The sequence below is a fragment of the Dasypus novemcinctus genome, chromosome 8, assembly GCF_030445035.2.
Source record: "Dasypus novemcinctus isolate mDasNov1 chromosome 8, mDasNov1.1.hap2, whole genome shotgun sequence".
Lineage (NCBI taxonomy): Eukaryota > Metazoa > Chordata > Mammalia > Cingulata > Dasypodidae > Dasypus > Dasypus novemcinctus.
In genome coordinates this window covers 95,382,064-95,389,833 of record NC_080680.1, presented here as the reverse complement: position 1 = coordinate 95,389,833, position 7,770 = coordinate 95,382,064, and positions in this window count along the sequence as shown.

The following is a 7,770-nucleotide window of genomic DNA, read 5'->3' as shown; positions in this document are numbered from 1 at the left end:
TAAGATCATTTTTAAAAGGCATTGTTCAGTATACGTACTGGTCTTCTTCATTGGTGTTTTCTGAATTTTTGTCTTGTTCCTTTCAAAGGGCTACCATTTCCTGTTTCTTTGTCTTGTACTCTTTTTTCACACTCTGTACAAATTAATATTTTAAAATATTAACTCTGGCATTTATTCCCTGAGATGTGTTTCTTGACTTTGTAAACTGCTGGTGATGACAGATTTTTTTGAGCTTCAGCCTTCTAATCAGGAAGGTGTGCCCAAAGTGAATGTAGTATGTAGGGTTTCCCTGTCTTTCTGGAACTGAGTCTTGTCTGGGGTTTTTGTTTTTTAGTTATTTTACAGCTCCCCTTTTTTACAGGAGTTTGTTTCCCAGAAGACACACTTCCTTTTCCTGGGTGTTTGAATCCAACAAACCATTGCCCCAGACTGTCTGTCTCTATGATTTCTTACAGACATTTGTTGTCTCAAGCTGCTTTTGCCTGCAGGACAAATTCTGGGAAGAGTGGCACACTGGAGAGGACTTTCCCAAGACAATCTTTCCCTGTAGAAACAAGGCCAGGGACCCATGAACAGGGTGTAGACCAGTTCCACAATACCCTGTGGAGGGGTCAGGTGGGCCTCAAGTGCTACTCAGATGGCTCCCCAAAGCTAAGCTTTCCTAGCCTGCACAACAAATGCAGCCCTTCAACTAACTGTCTCCCTGCAGCCCTGGAGAAGCAAACTCTCTTTAAGTCTCCTCCATCATGGTCTTTGTCCAGGGCAGTTTGAAACAATGGCTGTCACTGCCTTTTTCCAAGGCAGGTTGGAACAATGGGTGCCGTCAGAGTCAGGCCCCGAGCATTCTGAAATCGCTAATCAAAAGCCATGATCAGCGATTGGCCATGCCCACCCTGGTTTGGGGTTAGAAGATTTGTATGCCCCTTTCTGTCACCAGTGAGCTAGCCAGTGGCCGGACCGCACACGGCCAGCCACAAGAATGGAGGATAGGTGCAGAGAGACCAATTCACTATTCTTTACCATAATTCATTAGCCTCTTTCTCCTGCTCTGCCCTGGAAGTGGTACAGTGTTCTTCTGGTATCCAGAGTTTCAAAATAGTTGTTTAGACAGTTTCTGTCTGTTTAATAGCTGTTCTGGTTGAAGGATTGGGTCCTGAAGCTCCCTACTCCATCATCTTCCCACAAACCTCCCTCCTGACCCAATTCTTACTAGAGAAATGATTTTTCAAAATATGTTTTTAAGTCATAACATTATATTCTAATACTATCTGTTAGCCCAGAAACAGGCCAGGAGATAAAGATTTGAGTGCAAACAATTTCTTTGTGAAGTGATTCCCAGGAAACACTAATATGGAATAGGGAATTGAGACAGAAAAGGGACAGTAGGCAATAAAGGGACATTATCAAGTCAGTTACTGCTATGAATAATTAGAGCTTAATATGGCTGAAGAATTCTGAAAACCAGGGCAGAAGACACACCTCTAGCTATCTCACCCAAGAGGTGAGGTAACTGGGGTTTTTCATGAACTCCTATCAACTGAGATTGAATGCTGCTCCCAAGTATCATTAATTCCAAGTAGCATTAATTCCTCGACACTTGTGGCCTGCTATGCGTTTATGTCTAGAACTCATGGAACTCACTGGAATGCTCTGACTGTCAGAGCTATCTCTCAGATAGAGATACCGATGTTGCCATCAGGAAGCATGTGGGGGAAATTCACATGGTAGTGTGTACTACCATTATAAGACTTGAAGTGGGGCAACAAGAGCATCTTTTACAGTTTGCCCCCTTATACCAATTAGATACATTTGTGCGGCACAATAAGTTCACACCAATTTATTATTGTTTCTTTAAGATGGTAATCAATCACAAGTTCTTTTAAAAAAAGAAAGACAGTAGGAGGGTTACTGGGACAAGTAACTACTACTTCCACTACTCCCATTGGGCCCAAGATTATAACTGATATATCTCTTTCCTCTACCAATAATTTTGTATTTCCCTTATACTTGTCTAGCACTTCTGCTGGTCTATGTTGATAGATCATGATATCATTCAGACCTTCATTACTCAGATCTTCATTAATGATAGTTCTCAGACTCTGGTTACCATGTCTTTTCTTAGGCTGTGATTGTTGCAGTCGCCTGTTGTTCAGAACATTTTTAAAGTTCCAAAAATCTTTGTGAAATGTGTTTGTATGATAGCAAATGAAACAATAAGTTTAAAGAGAATTAGAATTCTGGTCATGCTGGGGATCCCCCAATTAAGAGAGTTATTCCTCTTATCTCCCCAGTAGGAAATTACATCTTCCCTAAGCATTTCAAACAGTTGAGTTTTATCAACTCTCAAGCACACATACTTTATTACCAATTATGCCACATTGTTTATAAGCATTTATCTACCAATGATTCATTCTTAATAGATGTTTTGCATTTCTTATTATATAATATTTTATCACTGAGCAGCTGCTATATCATAACTTTGATTTCTCTGATGAACAATTAGAACCAAGATTCTCTACACATCATCGGTTTAACTCATTACAATCATTTACATTTATCACTAGTCATGGAAGCACCAGGAGGTGTCCCAGTAAGTTCCAATTACATGGCAGCAGTCCTCTGTCCATATAATAATTTGGATCAAGTAATTATGCCAGGAGAATAACATCTCTCTTTATGTGCTAGTCCACTGAAATGAGGAACCTAAAAATGACCAGGCAGCAGTAATAATTTCAAATTTTAGAATCCTTACCATATTCCTTATTAGAAGTGTTCCCTTACCCTTGAAACAAGGGCCTCCAGTGTAGCAGAGTTTAAAACTGCGGTGACAGGATACTCAAAATCTATAAGTGAACCACTACCTGCAATAGAAACAGGACTGCGTTCATAAGTAGACTTATAGCCCCAAGTTCTCAGACCCATATATACTAGCTGCTGGGGACACATTCCTGTATAATGCTAATAGCTCAAAGTATATACTGCATCTTGATGGACAACACACTACCACACAGGATGTTTTCTCCAAGCTGGCACCCCTACTATATTTTTAAGAGGCCATTCTAACATTCTATCAGGGGGCAGCTTCTGAGTGATGCAGATATGGTTGGATCAGTAAATCACATATTCACTTACTCACTTTATATCTCCTTCAACATAAACTGGGTCACTTGGTCTGAGGAGATATTATGGGTATCTCATGACAATAAATCAGAAACTCTGCCAGAGACACTACAGACAGAAAATAAATTACAGTACATATCCCAGTGGAGATTAATTGTGCTTCCTCCCTCTGTCATCTAAGAGTTGCAGTGAAAGCAATACCAGCAAATGCTTTTTGTTCTCTAGGAGGTACCACACCAAGATACCAAGAAGTTAGCATTGTTCACTGTTATGAAAAGTTTGAGGTTCAGCAGCAGTAGATAAATCAACTTTAGTGAGAAAAAGCCCATGTTGTTGGGTCCATGCATAACCTCTATCTCTGCAACCTACAGAATTGTGCAGAAGAGGGTGTGAACTACAATGTAAACTATAATCCATGCTTAGTGGTAATGCTTTAAAATGAGTTCATCAATTGCAATGAACGTACTACACTAATGAAGGATGTTGTTAATGTGGTTAATTTTGTGGGTGGTGTGAGGAGCGGGGCATATGAGAATCCTCTATATTTTTTATGTAATATCTAGGCAATACTAAATATCTTTTTTTTAATTAAAAATTTAAATTAAAAAAAATTCCTTAAAGGTCTTATGTGTAAGCTCAGTGCTACAGAGGTAGATGGCATAGGGACATTGGGTTTTGGCCATCTTTTGCTGTAACTTACAGTGTCCTCTTGACCTTCTTGGGCCTAATCTCAAATGTATCATATCCATTGGATGATGGATTACATCGATGCCCATGCAAACATATGACTTGGATGTGACAATATCCAGCTCATTAGGGGCACTTCCAACAGCATTTTCTACATGCCTAAGGTCTAGAGGACACCAATACACAAAATCACTACTGGAGCTAACATTGCCTTGTTCCAAAACCTTAGGGGACCTTCCACAACTCTCCTCCTCATGCTTTCCAGAGACTCCTTATCTACCACAAACTTCTAGTATCATAGGATTTGTCGCGCTATATGGCCTAGTGGCAGGGTCACTTACATCACAGCTTGAACCTACAATAGAGCCCTCTTTTGCTTTAGGCCCTACTCAAATCTGTCAACCTTAAAGTCACTAAATAAATATTTATTAAAGCAAAATACCCAGCATCAGGGTGTGCTTTCTCAAAAATACAGAGATCTAGAAAATGCTGTGCCTCTTTCTTCTGGCAGGAGGTGAAACGTGCAATAATTTGTTCTTTATCTTGAAAAGGATACACTGGCATGCCCCAGACCACTGGATCCCTAAAAGTTTGACCCATGTGGCAGGTCTCTGAATCTTTGTTTGACTTATCTCACAACCACTTTCATATATGTAACTTTTCAGGATGTACAGAGTATTACCACTGCCTTCTCCACAAGGGCAGTTAACATGATTAGTTCAATATATTGAACTAATATAATCTTCTGTGGAATGTCCAGACATCTTTAATTGATCTCAAATTAATTTCTGTATAGGGTGTGAGATGGTCATCCTCTCTCATTCTTTTGGATATGGATATCCAGTTCTCCAAGCACCATTTGTTGAAGAGGCCATTCTCTCCCAGCTGAGTGGACTTGGTGGCCTTATCTAATAAAAGTTGACCATATATGTGAGGATCTGTATTAGTAATAGAACTCAGTTCTCTTCCATTGGTCAGTATGTCTATATCATGCAATTTTGACCACTGTAGCCTTGTAGTATATTTTAAAGTCAGGTACTGTGATTCCTCCAATTTCGTTTTTCTTTTTCAATATGTCTTTGGTTCTTTGGGGTCCCTTCCCCTTCCAAATAAATTTCATAGTTAGCTTTTCCAATTCGCTAAAAGATGCTGTGGTAATTTTTATTGGGATTGCATTAAATCTGTAAATAAGTTTGGGTAGGATAGATATCTTAAAGATGTTTAGTTTTCCTATCCATGAACAAGGAATATTCTTCCATTTTGGGGGGGTCTTCTTTGATTACCTTTAATAATGCTGTGCAGTTTTCTGTTTACAAGTCATTTACATCTTTAGTTAAGTTTATTCCTCAGTATTTGATTCTTTCAGTTGTTATTGTAAATGGAAAGTTTTCTTGATTTCCTCCTCAAATTGCTCATCATTGGTGTACAGAAATGCTATTAACTTTTTGTGTGTTAATTTTATATGCTGGCACTTTGCCAAACTCATTTATCAGCTCTAGAAGCTTTCTATGTATAGGGTCATATCATCTACAAACAGTGAAATTTTTACTTCTTCCTTTCCAATTTGTATGCCTTTTATATCTTTTTTCTTGCCTAAGTGTCTAAGCAAGTATTTCCAACACAATGTTAAATAATAGTGGTGACAGTGGGCATCCTAATCTTTTTCCTGATCTTAGAGGGAAGGTTTTTAGATTTCACCATTGAATATGTTAGCTGTGGGTTTTTCATATGTGCTCTTTATCATGTTGAGGAAGTTTCCTTCTATTTCTGTCTTTTGAAGTGTTTTTATCAGGAAAGGGTGTTGAATTTTATAGAATGCTTTTTCTGCATCAATAGAGATTATCTTGTGATTTTTTTCTTTTGACCTGTTTATGTAGCATATTACATTGATTGATTTTCTTATGTTGGGCCACACTTGCATAACAGGGATAAAACCCATTTGGCCATAGTGTATAATTTGTCTGATGTGTTGTTGAATACGATTAGCAAGTATTTCACTGAGAATTTTAGCATCTAGATTCATTAGAGAAATGAGCCTATAGTTTTCCTTTCTTGTGGCATCTTTGTGTGGCATTAGTATCAGGGTAATGCTGGCATCATAGAATGAGTTAGGCAATGTTCTCTCCACTTCTATTTTTTGTAAGAATTTAAGCAGGATTGATATTAGTTCTTTCTGGAATGATTGGGAGAATTCACCTGTGAGGTCATATGGCTCTGGACTCTTCTTAGGTTTTTGATGACTAATCAATCTTGTTACCTGTGATTGTTCTGTTGAGTTCATCAATTTCTTCCTTTGTTCAGTGTAGGCTGCTTGTGTGCATCTAGAAATTTTTCCATGTCGAAATGATGGAAACAAAGGATTTCATGGTCTCTGGAAGAGATGTGCTGTTCCCATAATTATGCCTGTAGCATAAGGAATGCAGCAGTTGAATGCTTGATGGCTATCAGGATGATGTCACAGGCAGAGATAAAAATGAGCACATACACTTTGTAGTTAAATAGGACACTTAGCCTTCGTACCTTGAGATAAGATTTTTTTAGTCCCTTATACTATGAATAATGTAATAGTTAACTGCATGTTGCTGCTTGTTCTCATGTAGACTGTGGTATATATAGAGCCCCTTGTAAACAATAAAGTTGTCTGATGAGTCTCTACTCACAGATCCCCTAATTCCTTCTCTCTTTGACTTCATTCCCAATACCCTTTGGGCCACAGTCTCCAACCCATGTTATCTAAGTTATCGATTTTATTGGAAAACAATTTTTCAAAGTATCTTCTTATGATACTCTTTATTTCCATGGGATCAGTGGTGCTATCCCCTTCCTCATTTTTTATTTTATGTATTTGCATCTTCTCTCTTTTTTCTTTGTTAGTCTAGCTAAGGGTTTGTCAATTTCATTAATCTTCTCAAAGAACCAGCTTTTGGTTCTGTTAATTTTTTTCTAGGGCTTTCTTTTCAATTTCATTAACTCTGCTCTAATCTTTCTTATTTCCTTCTTTCTACTTGCTTTGGGAATACTCTGTTGTTCTTTTTCTAATTCCTCCAGGTGTGCAATTAACTATGATTTTAGCTCTTCTTTTTAAATATACACATTTATGGCTATAAATTTCCCTCTTAGCTCTGCTTTTGCTGCATCCCATAGGTTTTGATACATTATGCTGTCATTTTCATTCATTTCAAGGTAGTTATTAATTTCTTTTGTGACTTCATCCTTGACCCCCTGATTTTCTAAGAGTGTGTTGTTTAATTTCCAAATCTTTGTGCCTAATCTGGTTCTCTGCCCTTTATTGATTTCTAGCTTCTTTCCATTGTGGTCAGAGAAATTACTTTGTATCATTTCATTCTCTCTGAATTAATTGAGAGTTGTTCTGTGGCCTAACATGTGGTCTATCCTGGAGAATGATCCATGTGCACTTGAGAAGAATGTGTATCTCACTGTATTTGGGTGTATTGTTCTGTATCTATCTATTAGGTCTAGATCTTCTTACATATTATTCAAAGTCTCTGTTCATTTATTGATCCTCTGTCAAGATGTTCTGTGTAGGGAGCCAAGACTGCTTACAACTGAAAGCAGAAGAATTGCATCCAGCATCCATGTTGAATCTAAGCCCTGTCTTGGTATAGATGTGGAGTGGACACAACCATTCTAAGGTCCACAGGATGGAGGAATAGAGTATGGATTAGAGTGGACTTACTGATATTCTATTCATGAACTATTGTGATTAGTAATTGAAGAAAATGTGGCATTGGTGTGGAGAAGGTGACCATGGTGCCTGCTGGGGGTAGGGAGTGGGAGGAAGAGATGTGATGTGGGGGCATTTTTGGGCGTTAGAGTTTTCCTGGGTGGTGTTGCAGGGACAGTTACCAGACATTGTATGTCCTCCCATGGCCCACTGAGTGGACTGTGGGAGAGTGTGGGCTATGGTGTGGACCACTGACCATGAGGTACAGTAGTGCCCAG